The sequence below is a fragment of the Clarias gariepinus genome, chromosome 17, assembly GCF_024256425.1.
Source record: "Clarias gariepinus isolate MV-2021 ecotype Netherlands chromosome 17, CGAR_prim_01v2, whole genome shotgun sequence".
NCBI classification, from domain to species: Eukaryota; Metazoa; Chordata; class Actinopteri; order Siluriformes; family Clariidae; genus Clarias; species Clarias gariepinus.
In genome coordinates this window covers 20,822,501-20,837,500 of record NC_071116.1, presented here as the reverse complement: position 1 = coordinate 20,837,500, position 15,000 = coordinate 20,822,501, and the positions used below count along the sequence as shown (strand labels likewise).

General features: G+C 43.8%; 9 non-coding genes across 9 annotated transcripts; all 9 read right to left on the bottom strand.

The window, feature by feature from the left end:
• Positions 1-5,153: 5,153 nt before the first annotated feature.
• On the bottom strand, positions 5,154-5,226 carry trnar-ccu (transfer RNA arginine (anticodon CCU)). Its single transcript has one exon. It is a non-coding gene; the product is annotated as a tRNA-Arg (tRNA).
• Positions 5,227-6,269: 1,043 nt separating this feature from the next.
• Positions 6,270-6,342, bottom strand: trnar-ccu (transfer RNA arginine (anticodon CCU)). The gene has a single exon. It is a non-coding gene; the product is annotated as a tRNA-Arg (tRNA).
• Positions 6,343-7,922: 1,580 nt separating this feature from the next.
• On the bottom strand, positions 7,923-7,995 carry trnar-ccu (transfer RNA arginine (anticodon CCU)). Its single transcript has one exon. It is a non-coding gene; the product is annotated as a tRNA-Arg (tRNA).
• A 1,044-nt stretch (positions 7,996-9,039) lies between these two features.
• On the bottom strand, positions 9,040-9,112 carry trnar-ccu (transfer RNA arginine (anticodon CCU)). Its single transcript has one exon. It is a non-coding gene; the product is annotated as a tRNA-Arg (tRNA).
• Positions 9,113-10,154: 1,042 nt separating this feature from the next.
• trnar-ccu (transfer RNA arginine (anticodon CCU)) lies at positions 10,155-10,227 on the bottom strand. Its single transcript has one exon. It is a non-coding gene; the product is annotated as a tRNA-Arg (tRNA).
• A 1,580-nt stretch (positions 10,228-11,807) lies between these two features.
• On the bottom strand, positions 11,808-11,880 carry trnar-ccu (transfer RNA arginine (anticodon CCU)). The gene has a single exon. It is a non-coding gene; the product is annotated as a tRNA-Arg (tRNA).
• A 506-nt stretch (positions 11,881-12,386) lies between these two features.
• On the bottom strand, positions 12,387-12,459 carry trnar-ccu (transfer RNA arginine (anticodon CCU)). The gene has a single exon. It is a non-coding gene; the product is annotated as a tRNA-Arg (tRNA).
• Positions 12,460-13,502: 1,043 nt separating this feature from the next.
• On the bottom strand, positions 13,503-13,575 carry trnar-ccu (transfer RNA arginine (anticodon CCU)). The gene has a single exon. It is a non-coding gene; the product is annotated as a tRNA-Arg (tRNA).
• A 505-nt stretch (positions 13,576-14,080) lies between these two features.
• On the bottom strand, positions 14,081-14,153 carry trnar-ccu (transfer RNA arginine (anticodon CCU)). The gene has a single exon. It is a non-coding gene; the product is annotated as a tRNA-Arg (tRNA).
• Between the last annotated feature and the right edge of the window lie 847 nt (positions 14,154-15,000).

The following is a 15,000-nucleotide window of genomic DNA, read 5'->3' as shown; positions in this document are numbered from 1 at the left end:
GGGTTTCCCACCTGGAGTAGCCTGCTACCATGAAGGGTTTCACCAACATTGTGGGAATTTTAAGTCCAGTTATGATTGAATTATGTGATCCACACGAAAAATGCTTATAGTTTGTTTCATTTCAAATTTCAATAGAAATAACCAAAACTGAGACAGTGAAAAATTAAAAAATGTTTAGTACAATTCAGAGAAGAGGAGCTAGGAAGTGTCTAGTTGTGAATCTCCCTGTTCTCAGGAGACCCTTTGCTGTAAATGAACACTACAGGATCATTGACCTTGTTTGTATGATGGGATTCAAAAGCACAGGTCTTAGCAGAGGATGGTTTCGATCCATCGACCTCTGGGTTATGGGCCCAGCACGCTTCCGCTGCGCCACTCTGCTAGCCACAACCACCCCAGATGGGACTCGAACCCACAATCCCTGGCTTAGGAGGCCAGTGCCTTATCCATTAGGCCAACTGGATTACACAACTCAGGCTCACCATCAGATTATGTGGAGACACAAAACTCACCATGGGTGCATATAAGATGCTAAATACAGTAGTTGATCAATTGGAATGGTTATTACCGTCGCGCTCACCGCCGCGTAAAAACGTCAGCGGCCAAAATAAATCAGTTGCATTTCAAAGTCATTCGTAAAATGGCCGCCAGGTGGCGCAAAGTGACATTTTCGCTCGTTGCCGTAAATACAACAGTGACCGTTATACAGCGTATCTCTGTATCGGTTTATTGTTATTTAAGTTCTGCATTATTTCAGGTACTTTAAACACATAGTTGGGTTGCTCATGTTGGCTCATATGAGATGTAGTTTACAAATGAACACCTGGTTGGGTTATTTTGACCCAACAACTGGTTTATTCATTATTCTTTCCTTTCTCCAAATATCAGCCTGCAGAATGTTTGAAATATTACTGTTTATTGTGTTACAGGTATAGTTTTAAGAGTTGTTTAGGCAGGAATGCGTGTGTATACAGCTCAAAACCTCCATCAGTTATTAAAGATAGCGGCTATTTAGAAAACATGCCCAGTGATTTCTGAGCTTCAGGAAATCTCCCGGCGCTCTGCGCATAACACTGGGCCAACTCATGTCGGAAAGAACTTATAAACGGTTTCTAAACATGGGCTATTGTTTTTTACTTATAATATTTGTTAATTTAATTTAAATGAGGTTTGGGCTCAGGACTTCGACTCGGCATCGTGATTCTCCTCTTTAATTTACTCCATAGTTTTAATCAGCGCTCAGCCGCATGCAGGGAGTTTTCCAGAGCGCACCGGCAGAAGTAGACTAATGATTATGAACGCGTCGGGAAAACAGCAAGCAGACTGACTCTGACCATTTAAAAAAACGTTTGAGTTCATTTTCTGACGCGCTCAAGTTCACCAAAAACAATACAGAACAGCGCAGCTTACAACACTTACAAAATCACAACACTTACAAAATCACAACGTTTTTTCGTTATTGTGAGTGCGCTTAAATAAAAGTTGAGTCTTATAAAGGCATGTAGTCTTATATAGTTTTATTATATAGTTTTTGCACATTAATCTGACACAGTTTTTTCAGCCTGTCACGGCGTGCGCCCAAATCAATATCGCTCCTCGCGCACTAGTTAGGCGGCCTCCCCTTCAGACATGCGAAGCAGCGGGACCGCAGAATTACACATGACTGGTGAGCTATCGTTGCTATCGTTGCCCGGGCTTGCACCCCGCGCTATAAAATACTCGGGGTTTGTTGGGCTACAGTGGATTTTAATACGCGCTGTGTATGCAGCGCGCGTGCAACAACGCGGAAGTGCGGCATGCAAGCAGGGCAAATGGAACGCGCCCCATGGACTTCAAAGGAGCGAGAGGTGGGAGGGGGGCGGTACCATCCGCGGAGAGCAGAGTCAGCGCGAGCAGACGGATGGCCATTGCACTCACACCGCGTAGTAAAATCCACTCCTCCCAATCATCACCAGCCGTGCCTTATTCCGTCATGTCATGTGGGCATTATAAGCTTTATATTGAAAACTTCTAACTAAAAAGTGGCAGCTGGCACGCCTAAAAATAGACGCAGGTTATTTTTTTAATAGTCTAAATAAAACCCCTCCGATTTAATTTCCTATAGTCTAAAAAGCGCTCAACCGCACGCATAGTTTTCCCGAGCGCGAGGAATTTTTTTGTGCTAAATAATGTTTATGCAGTATAAGAATTCCTATTAATCCTGGGTTGTTCTTTTAGTGTCACTATAGTGCTTTACAATGCCAGACAACATTCAAATGCAAATTATTCACCCTCCCCAGGTGTGAATCGGCTGTTCTCACCTATACATTCAGAGGAACTGAAATGCACTTCTCCCCACTTTAAAAACCTCTTGAATCTGAGGCTCTTAGACTTTCATTGATTTCAATTTGTGTAATTTTAATCTCCTGGATTCTAGATTCTAAAGTTGACATTGTTACCTTTTTTAATCATTGGAATGGAAGAACTTATTTTCCTTATGATAGCATAAATTGCATTGTTTTTAATCAGTCTATAGACAATAATATTCTTTGGTATTTTTATTTATTTTATTTTTTTAACGGGTATGGGGGCTATCTTGGTTCATTAATCTCCGTGCCTGGTTTAGGTTTAGTATTCAGTGCGCATCTGTTATATTACAACTATCATAACACTCAAATACCTTTTATTGGTGGTTAAGTGACTGATGTGCCTAACATTTTTCAGCTGAGCCTTTGTTTCACTGAAAACGACCGCGACACCCCTCTCTCTCACACACACACACACACACACACAGAGCCGACCAAATCATTAGCACGTCCCTCCCTCAAACAGCACAGACATTTACTTACACCTGAACTGAGTTGTTTGAGTAACATGGGTCGAACCCGTTACAAATCATAACAGTCTACAGCATTTCATTCTTATAATAACGCAAAAACACAAGCGGGGCTGAAAGACCGACATCTGCTGACGCAGTAGAACGTCCTAACACTGTTTTAATGTTATGGTCATTTATTTCAGTTAATAAATCTACTATAAATTTAAAGAACACAAGAAATAAGATGACACAAATCCATACACGCTTTTTTTCTAATTACAAGTGATAAAATCTAAAGGCTCACTTTGTTAACATTTTTTGTGCTTAAATTTTATCCTAATAAGATTTGATTTAATTTGAATTTTAGAACAGTGGCAGCTGGAACACCTAAAACAGATGCAGGATTATTTTTTTATAATCTAAATAAAAATGCTTTTTTAAACGTGGGCTATTGTTATTTACATGCAATATTTGTTAATTTAATTTAAATGGGGTTTGGTCTCCGGAATGTTGAGCATCAGGATCCTCTTCTTTACTTTCCTACGTGGAATCAGCGCTTAATCGCACGCATTAAGTTTTGTAAATTCATTTAATGTTTAATAGTAAATAATGACCCCCGTTGCGCTGTACCACCGCTCGGAAAACCTTATGAAATACAAGTTTAGGACAATTATGATGATCTGCCACGGCGTGCGCGTGCGATGGGTGTACGCCCAAATCTACTATAACTACTCCCTCACTCCGTAGGCTCCCTGAATAGGCAGCAAAGGGACGGGAGCCGCCTATTTGTGCCGGCTGGCGATAATTAACGTTAATATGATCTCGGGCTTGCTCCGCATTATAAAAGCAAGGCGCGGAGGTTTGTCTGAGGTCTGGGAAGTACGTGATGTAATGGAGAATATAAAAAAAAGCATGTCAGTGGGGAGATGTGACGCGCCCGAGGGGCTTTAAACAAGGACACTAGAATTCCGCCCTTTGATCTCCGCGCTGAGGACAGCGCGAGAAAGAGCTGCGCGAGCTCCCGCGGCACCTTCACTCCCGCACCGTGCCCGCCCTCGCAGCCCCGCTGCCGAAGAGGAAAAGTGTGGTTAGGTTTTTGCGTCAGCGAGAACTCGCGCCGGCCATCGACAGCGGGAGAAGCGCCGTCACGAGGGAGCGTGCAGGAGCGCTGCCTCCGCGTGCTCAGTTCTGCCACTCCGCGCACCAACACTTATCGTCAGCTGTGTGCCTGCATGCCAGTGTGGCACAGCCCCCGGAACTGCACATGCACAACCTTTATCCCTTTCTTTCCATTCTCCCTCCTTCAACACTTTCCTTCCCCATTTTACCTAAATAAATTACCCTTTTCCTGTAAGACCTCGCCTCGTGTCCGTGCTTTATGGTGCCACCCGTGCAACATGGGTCGAACCCGTTTACAGGTCATAACAGTCTACTGCATTTCATTCTTATAATAACGCACAAACACAAGCGGGGCTGAATGACCAACATCAGCTGACGCAGTAGAACGTCCTGACAATGTTATAATTTTTATGGTCATTTATTTTAGTTAATAAATCTACTATAAATTTAAAGAACACAAGATATAAGACGACACAAAACCCTACACGCGTCTTTTCTAATTACACGTGATAAAATTTAAAGGCTCACTGTGTTAACATTTATTTTGTTTAAATTTGATCCTAATAAGATTTAATTTAATTTAAATTCTACATTTGTATCGTCATTTTAGTTCTGTGATTATAAATTTGTTTAACTACAATGTTTTACTTGATTTTATCCGCTACTACGTGCAGTTCTAAAACTCTGTGTCTCATTAATCCAGCAGAGAATGAACTAAGGCATGAGGCGTCAGCCTGTAGTTATATAGCGCCACTCAATGGTAAAAGCCAGCAAACGCACAAAGCCAAACGGTACCGCCGAGCGCCGCGACGGTAGGACCTACATTCCGATTGATTAACCACTGTAGGGTTTCCCACCTGGAGTAGCCTGCTACCATGAAGGGTTTCACCAACATTGTGGGAATTTTAAGTCCAGTTATGATTGAATTATGTGATCCACACGAAAAATGCTTATAGTTTGTTTCATTTCAAATTTCAATAGAAATAACCAAAACTGAGACAGTGAAAAATTAAAAAATGTTTAGTACAATTCAGAGAAGAGGAGCTAGGAAGTGTCTAGTTGTGAATCTCCCTGTTCTCAGGAGACCCTTTGCTGTAAATGAACACTACAGGATCATTGACCTTGTTTGTATGAGGGGATTCAAAAGCACAGGTCTTAGCAGAGGATGGTTTCGATCCATCGACCTCTGGGTTATGGGCCCAGCACGCTTCCGCTGCGCCACTCTGCTAGCTACAACCACCCCAGATGGGACTCGAACCCACAATCCCTGGCTTAGGAGGCCAGTGCCTTATCCATTAGGCCACTGGGGCTCAGCCGCTGCTGCAGCAACTCAAACGCGATCAACTGGATTACACAACTCAGGCTCACCATCAGATTATGTGGAGACACAAAACTCACCATGGGTGCATATAAGATGCTAAATAGGGTTTCCCACCTGGAGTAGCCTGCTACCATGAAGGGTTTCACCAACATTGTGGGAATTTTAAGTCCAGTTATGATTGAATTATGTGATCCACACGAAAAATGCTTATAGTTTGTTTCATTTTAAATTTCAGTAGAAATAACCAAAACTGAGACAGTGAAAAATTAAAAAATGTTTAGTACAATTGAGAGAAGAGCAGCTAGGAAGTGTCTAGTTGTGAATCTCCCTGTTCTCAGGAGACCCTTTGCTGTAAATGAACACTACAGGATCATTGACCTTGTTTGTATGATGGGATTCAAAAGCACAGGTCTTAGCAGAGGATGGTTTCGATCCATCGACCTCTGGGTTATGGGCCCAGCACGCTTCCGCTGCGCCACTCTGCTAGCCACAACCACCCCAGATGGGACTCGAACCCACAATGCCTGGCTTAGGAGGCCAGTGCCTTATCCATTAGGCCAACTGGATTACACAACTCAGGCTCACCATCAGATTATGTGGAGACACAAAACTCACCATGGGTGCATATAAGATGCTAAATAGGGTTTCCCACCTGGAGTAGCCTGCTACCATGAAGGGTTTCACCAACATTGTGGGAATTTTAAGTCCAGTTATGATTGAATTATGTGATCCACACGAAAAATGCTTATAGTTTGTTTCATTTCAAATTTCAATAGAAATAACCAAAACTGAGACAGTGAAAAATTAAAAAATGTTTAGTACAATTCAGAGAAGAGGAGCTAGGAAGTGTCTAGTTGTGAATCTCCCTGTTCTCAGGAGACCCTTTGCTGTAAATGAACACTACAGGATCATTGACCTTGTTTGTATGAGGGGATTCAAAAGCACAGGTCTTAGCAGAGGATGGTTTCGATCCATCGACCTCTGGGTTATGGGCCCAGCACGCTTCCGCTGCGCCACTCTGCTAGCCACAACCACCCCAGATGGGACTCGAACCCACAATCCCTGGCTTAGGAGGCCAGTGCCTTACCCATTAGGCCACTGGGGCTCAGCCGCTGCTGCAGCAACTCAAACGCGATCAACTGGATTACACAACTCAGGCTCACCATCAGATTATGTGGAGACACAAAACTCACCATGGGTGCATATAAGATGCTAAATAGGGTTTCCCACCTGGAGTAGCCTGCTACCATGAAGGGTTTCACCAACATTGTGGGAATTTTAAGTCCAGTTATGATTGAATTATGTGATCCACACGAAAAATGCTTATAGTTTGTTTCATTTCAAATTTCAATAGAAATAACCAAAACTGAGACACTGAAAAATTAAAAAATGTTTAGTACAGTTCAGAGAAGAGGAGCTAGGAAGTGTCTAGTTGTGAATCTCCCTGTTCTCAGGAGACCCTTTGCTGTAAATGAACACTACAGGATCATTGACCTTGTTTGTATGAGGGGATTCAAAAGCACAGGTCTTAGCAGAGGATGGTTTCGATCCATCGACCTCTGGGTTATGGGCCCAGCACGCTTCCGCTGCGCCACTCTGCTAGCCACAACCACCCCAGATGGGACTCGAACCCACAATCCCTGGCTTAGGAGGCCAGTGCCTTATCCATTAGGCCAACTGGATTACACAACTCAGGCTCACCATCAGATTATGTGGAGAAACAAAACTCACCATGGGTGCATATAAGATGCTAAATAGGGTTTCCCACCTGGAGTAGCCTGCTACCATGAAGGGTTTCACCAACATTGTGGGAATTTTAAGTCCAGTTATGATTGAATTATGTGATCCACACGAAAAATGCTTATAGTTTGTTTTATTTCAAATTTCAATAGAAATAACAAAAACTAACCCAGTGAAAAATTAAAAAATGTTTAGTACAGTTCAGAGAAGAGAGCTAGGAAGTGTCTAGTTGTGAATCTCCCTGTTCTCAGGAGACCCTTTGCTGTAAATGAACACTACAGGATCATTGACCTTGTTTGTATGAGGGGATTCAAAAGCACAGGTCTTAGCAGAGGATCGTTTCGATCCATCGACCTCTGGGTTATGGGCCCAGCACGCTTCCGCTGCGCCACTCTGCCAGCCACAACCACCCCAGATGGGACTCGAACCCACAATCCCTGGCTTAGGAGGCCAGTGCCTTATCCATTAGGCCAACTGGATTACACAACTCAGGCTCACCATCAGATTATGTGGAGACACAAAACTCACCATGGGTGCATATAAGATGCTAAATAGGGTTTCCCACCTGGAGTAGCCTGCTACCATGAAGGGTTTCACCAACATTGTGGGAATTTTAAGTCCAGTTATGATTGAATTATGTGATCCACACGAAAAATGCTTATAGTTTGTTTCATTTCAAATTTCAATAGAAATAACCAAAACTGAGACACTGAAAAATTAAAAAATGTTTAGTACAGTTCAGAGAAGAGGAGCTAGGAAGTGTCTAGTTGTGAATCTCCCTGTTCTCAGGAGACCCTTTGCTGTAAATGAACACTACAGGATCATTGACCTTGTTTGTATGAGGGGATTCAAAAGCACAGGTCTTAGCAGAGGATGGTTTCGATCCATCGACCTCTGGGTTATGGGCCCAGCACGCTTCCGCTGCGCCACTCTGCTAGCCACAACCACCCCAGATAGGACTCGAACCCACAATGCCTGGCTTAGGAGGCCAGTGCCTTATCCATTAGGCCACTGGGGCTCAGCCGCTGCTGCAGCAACTCAAACGCGATCAACTGGATTACACAACTCAACGCTCACCATCAGATTATGTGGAGAAACAAAACTCACCATGGGTGCATATAAGATGCTAAATAGGGTTTCCCACCTGGAGTAGCCTGCTACCATGAAGGGTTTCACCAACATTGTGGGAATTTTAAGTCCAGTTATGATTGAATTATGTGATCCACACGAAAAATGCTTATAGTTTGTTTCATTTCAAATTTCAATAGAAATAACCAAAACTGAGACAGTGAAAAATTAAAAAATGTTTAGTACAATTCAGAGAAGAGGAGCTAGGAAGTGTCTAGTTGTGAATCTCCCTGTTCTCAGGAGACCCTTTGCTGTAAATGAACACTACAGGATCATTGACCTTGTTTGTATGAGGGGATTCAAAAGCACAGGTCTTAGCAGAGGATGGTTTCGATCCATCGACCTCTGGGTTATGGGCCCAGCACGCTTCCGCTGCGCCACTCTGCTAGCCACAACCACCCCAGATGGGACTCGAACCCACAATCCCTGGCTTAGGAGGCCAGTGCCTTATCCATTAGGCCAACTGGATTACACAACTCAGGCTCACCATCAGATTATGTGGAGACACAAAACTCACCATGGGTGCATATAAGATGCTAAATAGGGTTTCCCACCTGGAGTAGCCTGCTACCATGAAGGGTTTCACCAGCATTGTGGGAATTTTAAGTCCAGTTATGATTGAATTATGTGATCCACACGAAAAATGCTTATAGTTTGTTTCATTTCAAATTTCAATAGAAATAACCAAAACTGAGACAGTGAAAAATTAAAAAATGTTTAGTACAATTCAGAGAAGAGGAGCTAGGAAGTGTCTAGTTGTGAATCTCCCTGTTTTCAGGAGACCCTTTGCTGTAAATGAACACTACAGGATCATTGACCTTGTTTGTATGAGGGGATTCAAAAGCACAGGTCTTAGCAGAGGATGGTTTCAATCCATCGACCTCTGGGTTATGGGCCCAGCACGCTTCCGCTGCGCCACTCTGCTAGCCACAACCACCCCAGATGGGACTTGAACCCACAATCCCTGGCTTAGGAGGCCAGTGCCTTATCCATTAGGCCACTGGGGCTCAGCAGCTGCTGCAGCAACTCAAACGCGATCAACTGGATTACACAACTCAGGCTCACCATCAGATTATGTGGAGACACAAAACTCACCATGGGTGCATATAAGATGCTAAATAGGGTTTCCCACCTGGAGTAGCCTGCTACCATGAAGGGTTTCACCAACATTGTGGGAATTTTAAGTCCAGTTATGATTGAATTATGTGATCCACACGAAAAATGCTTATAGTTTGTTTCATTTCAAATTTCAATAGAAATAACAAAACTAACCCAGTGAAAAATTAAAAAATGTTTAGTACAGTTCAGAGAAGAGGAGCTAGGAAGTGTCTAGTTGTGAATCTCCCTGTTCTCAGGAGACCCTTTGCTGTAAATGAACACTACAGGATCATTGACCTTGTTTGTATGAGGGGATTCAAAAGCACAGGTCTTAGCAGAGGATGGTTTCGATCCATCGACCTCTGGGTTATGGGCCCAGCACGCTTCCGCTGCGCCACTCTGCTAGCCACAACCACCCCAGATGGGACTCGAACCCACAATCCCTGGCTTAGGAGGCCAGTGCCTTATCCATTAGGCCAACTGGATTACACAACTCAGGCTCACCATCAGATTATGTGGAGACACAAAACTCACCATGGGTGCATATAAGATGCTAAATAGGGTTTCCCACCTGGAGTAGCCTGCTACCATGAAGGGTTTCACCAGCATTGTGGGAATTTTAAGTCCAGTTATGATTGAATTATGTGATCCACACGAAAAATGCTTATAGTTTGTTTCATTTCAAATTTCAATAGAAATAACCAAAACTGAGACAGTGAAAAATTAAAAAATGTTTAGTACAATTCAGAGAAGAGGAGCTAGGAAGTGTCTAGTTGTGAATCTCCCTGTTCTCAGGAGACCCTTTGCTGTAAATGAACACTACAGGATCATTGACCTTGTTTGTATGAGGGGATTCAAAAGCACAGGTCTTAGCAGAGGATGGTTTCGATCCATCGACCTCTGGGTTATGGGCCCAGCACGCTTCCGCTGCGCCACTCTGCTAGCCACAACCACCCCAGATGGGACTCGAACCCACAATCCCTGGCTTAGGAGGCCAGTGCCTTACCCATTAGGCCACTGGGGCTCAGCCGCTGCTGCAGCAACTCAAACGCGATCAACTGGATTACACAACTCAGGCTCACCATCAGATTATGTGGAGACACAAAACTCACCATGGGTGCATATAAGATGCTAAATAGGGTTTCCCACCTGGAGTAGCCTGCTACCATGAAGGGTTTCACCAACATTGTGGGAATTTTAAGTCCAGTTATGATTGAATTATGTGATCCACACGAAAAATGCTTATAGTTTGTTTCATTTCAAATTTCAATAGAAATAACCAAAACTGAGACACTGAAAAATTAAAAAATGTTTAGTACAGTTCAGAGAAGAGGAGCTAGGAAGTGTCTAGTTGTGAATCTCCCTGTTCTCAGGAGACCCTTTGCTGTAAATGAACACTACAGGATCATTGACCTTGTTTGTATGAGGGGATTCAAAAGCACAGGTCTTAGCAGAGGATGGTTTCGATCCATCGACCTCTGGGTTATGGGCCCAGCACGCTTCCGCTGCGCCACTCTGCTAGCCACAACCACCCCAGATGGGACTCGAACCCACAATCCCTGGCTTAGGAGGCCAGTGCCTTATCCATTAGGCCAACTGGATTACACAACTCAGGCTCACCATCAGATTATGTGGAGAAACAAAACTCACCATGGGTGCATATAAGATGCTAAATAGGGTTTCCCACCTGGAGTAGCCTGCTACCATGAAGGGTTTCACCAACATTGTGGGAATTTTAAGTCCAGTTATGATTGAATTATGTGATCCACACGAAAAATGCTTATAGTTTGTTTTATTTCAAATTTCAATAGAAATAACAAAAACTAACCCAGTGAAAAATTAAAAAATGTTTAGTACAGTTCAGAGAAGAGAGCTAGGAAGTGTCTAGTTGTGAATCTCCCTGTTCTCAGGAGACCCTTTGCTGTAAATGAACACTACAGGATCATTGACCTTGTTTGTATGAGGGGATTCAAAAGCACAGGTCTTAGCAGAGGATCGTTTCGATCCATCGACCTCTGGGTTATGGGCCCAGCACGCTTCCGCTGCGCCACTCTGCCAGCCACAACCACCCCAGATGGGACTCGAACCCACAATCCCTGGCTTAGGAGGCCAGTGCCTTATCCATTAGGCCAACTGGATTACACAACTCAGGCTCACCATCAGATTATGTGGAGACACAAAACTCACCATGGGTGCATATAAGATGCTAAATAGGGTTTCCCACCTGGAGTAGCCTGCTACCATGAAGGGTTTCACCAACATTGTGGGAATTTTAAGTCCAGTTATGATTGAATTATGTGATCCACACGAAAAATGCTTATAGTTTGTTTCATTTCAAATTTCAATAGAAATAACCAAAACTGAGACACTGAAAAATTAAAAAATGTTTAGTACAGTTCAGAGAAGAGGAGCTAGGAAGTGTCTAGTTGTGAATCTCCCTGTTCTCAGGAGACCCTTTGCTGTAAATGAACACTACAGGATCATTGACCTTGTTTGTATGAGGGGATTCAAAAGCACAGGTCTTAGCAGAGGATGGTTTCGATCCATCGACCTCTGGGTTATGGGCCCAGCACGCTTCCGCTGCGCCACTCTGCTAGCCACAACCACCCCAGATAGGACTCGAACCCACAATGCCTGGCTTAGGAGGCCAGTGCCTTATCCATTAGGCCACTGGGGCTCAGCCGCTGCTGCAGCAACTCAAACGCGATCAACTGGATTACACAACTCAACGCTCACCATCAGATTATGTGGAGAAACAAAACTCACCATGGGTGCATATAAGATGCTAAATAGGGTTTCCCACCTGGAGTAGCCTGCTACCATGAAGGGTTTCACCAACATTGTGGGAATTTTAAGTCCAGTTATGATTGAATTATGTGATCCACACGAAAAATGCTTATAGTTTGTTTCATTTCAAATTTCAATAGAAATAACCAAAACTGAGACAGTGAAAAATTAAAAAATGTTTAGTACAATTCAGAGAAGAGGAGCTAGGAAGTGTCTAGTTGTGAATCTCCCTGTTCTCAGGAGACCCTTTGCTGTAAATGAACACTACAGGATCATTGACCTTGTTTGTATGAGGGGATTCAAAAGCACAGGTCTTAGCAGAGGATGGTTTCGATCCATCGACCTCTGGGTTATGGGCCCAGCACGCTTCCGCTGCGCCACTCTGCTAGCCACAACCACCCCAGATGGGACTCGAACCCACAATCCCTGGCTTAGGAGGCCAGTGCCTTATCCATTAGGCCACTGGGGCTCAGCCGCTGCTGCAGCAACTCAAACGCGCTCAACTGGATTACACAACTCAGGCTCACCATCAGATTATGTGGAGACACAAAACTCACCATGGGTGCATATAAGATGCTAAATAGGGTTTCCCACCTGGAGTAGCCTGCTACCATGAAGGGTTTCACCAACATTGTGGGAATTTTAAGTCCAGTTATGATTGAATTATGTGATCCACACGAAAAATGCTTATAGTTTGTTTCATTTCAAATTTCAATAGAAATAACCAAAACTGAGACAGTGAAAAATTAAAAAATGTTTAGTACAATTCAGAGAAGAGGAGCTAGGAAGTGTCTAGTTGTGAATCTCCCTGTTCTCAGGAGACCCTTTGCTGTAAATGAACACTACAGGATCATTGACCTTGTTTGTATGAGGGGATTCAAAAGCACAGGTCTTAGCAGAGGATGGTTTCGATCCATCGACCTCTGGGTTATGGGCCCAGCACGCTTCCGCTGCGCCACTCTGCTAGCCACAACCACCCCAGATGGGACTCGAACCCACAATCCCTGGCTTAGGAGGCCAGTGCCTTATCCATTAGGCCAACTGGATTACACAACTCAGGCTCACCATCAGATTATGTGGAGACACAAAACTCACCATGGGTGCATATAAGATGCTAAATAGGGTTTCCCACCTGGAGTAGCCTGCTACCATGAAGGGTTTCACCAACATTGTGGGAATTTTAAGTCCAGTTATGATTGAATTATGTGATCCACACGAAAAATGCTTATAGTTTGTTTCATTTCAAATTTCAATAGAAATAACCAAAACTGAGACAGTGAAAAATTAAAAAATGTTTAGTACAATTCAGAGAAGAGGAGCTAGGAAGTGTCTAGTTGTGAATCTCCCTGTTCTCAGGAGACCCTTTGCTGTAAATGAACACTACAGGATCATTGACCTTGTTTGTATGAGGGGATTCAAAAGCACAGGTCTTAGCAGAGGATGGTTTCGATCCATCGACCTCTGGGTTATGGGCCCAGCACGCTTCCGCTGCGCCACTCTGCTAGCCACAACCACCCCAGATGGGACTCGAACCCACAATCCCTGGCTTAGGAAGCCAGTGCCTTATCCATTAGGCCACTGGGGCTCAGCCGCTGCTGCAGCAACTCAAACGCGCTCAACTGGATTACACAACTTAGGCTCACCATCAGATTATGTGGAGAAACAAAACTCACCATGGGTGCATATAAGATGCTAAATAGGGTTTCCCACCTGGAGTAGCCTGCTACCATGAAGGGTTTCACCAACATTGTGGGAATTTTAAGTCCAGTTATGATTGAATTATGTGATCCACACGAAAAATGCTTATAGTTTGTTTCATTTCAAATTTCAATAGAAATAACCAAAACTGAGACACTGAAAAATTAAAAAATGTTTAGTACAGTTCAGAGAAGAGGAGCTAGGAAGTGTCTAGTTGTGAATCTCCCTGTTCTCAGGAGACCCTTTGCTGTAAATGAACACTACAGGATCATTGACCTTGTTTGTATGAGGGGATTCAAAAGCACAGGTCTTAGCAGAGGATGGTTTCGATCCATCGACCTCTGGGTTATGGGCCCGGCACGCTTCCGCTGCGCCACTCTGCTAGCCACAACCACCCCAGAGGGGACTCGAACCCACAATCCCTGGCTTAGGAGGCCAGTGCCTTATCCATTAGGCCACTGGGGCTCAGCCGCTGCTGCAGCAACTCAAACGCGATCAACTGGATTACACAACTCAGGCTCACCATCAGATTATGTGGAGAAACAAAACTCACCATGGGTGCATATAAGATGCTAAATAGGGTTTCCCACCTGGAGTAGCCTGCTACCATGAAGGGTTTCACCAACATTGTGGGAATTTTAAGTCCAGTTATGATTGAATTATGTGATCCACACGAAAAATGCTTATAGTTTGTTTTATTTCAAATTTCAATAGAAATAACAAAAACTAACCCAGTGAAAAATTAAAAAATGTTTAGTACAGTTCAGAGAAGAGAGCTAGGAAGTGTCTAGTTGTGAATCTCCCTGTTCTCAGGAGACCCTTTGCTGTAAATGAACACTACAGGATCATTGACCTTGTTTGTATGAGGGGATTCAAAAGCACAGGTCTTAGCAGAGGATGGTTTCGATCCATCGACCTCTGGGTTATGGGCCCAGCACGCTTCCGCTGCGCCACTCTGCCAGCCACAACCACCCCAGATGGGACTCGAACCCACAATCCCTGGCTTAGGAGGCCAGTGCCTTATCCATTAGGTCAACTGGATTACACAACTCAGGCTCACCATCAGATTATGTGGAGACACAAAACTCACCATGGGTGCATATAAGATGCTAAATAGGGTTTCCCACCTGGAGTAGCCTGCTACCATGAAGGGTTTCACCAACATTGTGGGAATTTTAAGTCCAGTTATGATTGAATTATGTGATCCACACGAAAAATGCTTATAGTTTGTTTCATTTCAAATTTCAATAGAAATAACCAAAACTGAGACAGTGAAAAATTAAAAAATGTTTAGTACAATTCAGAAAAGAGG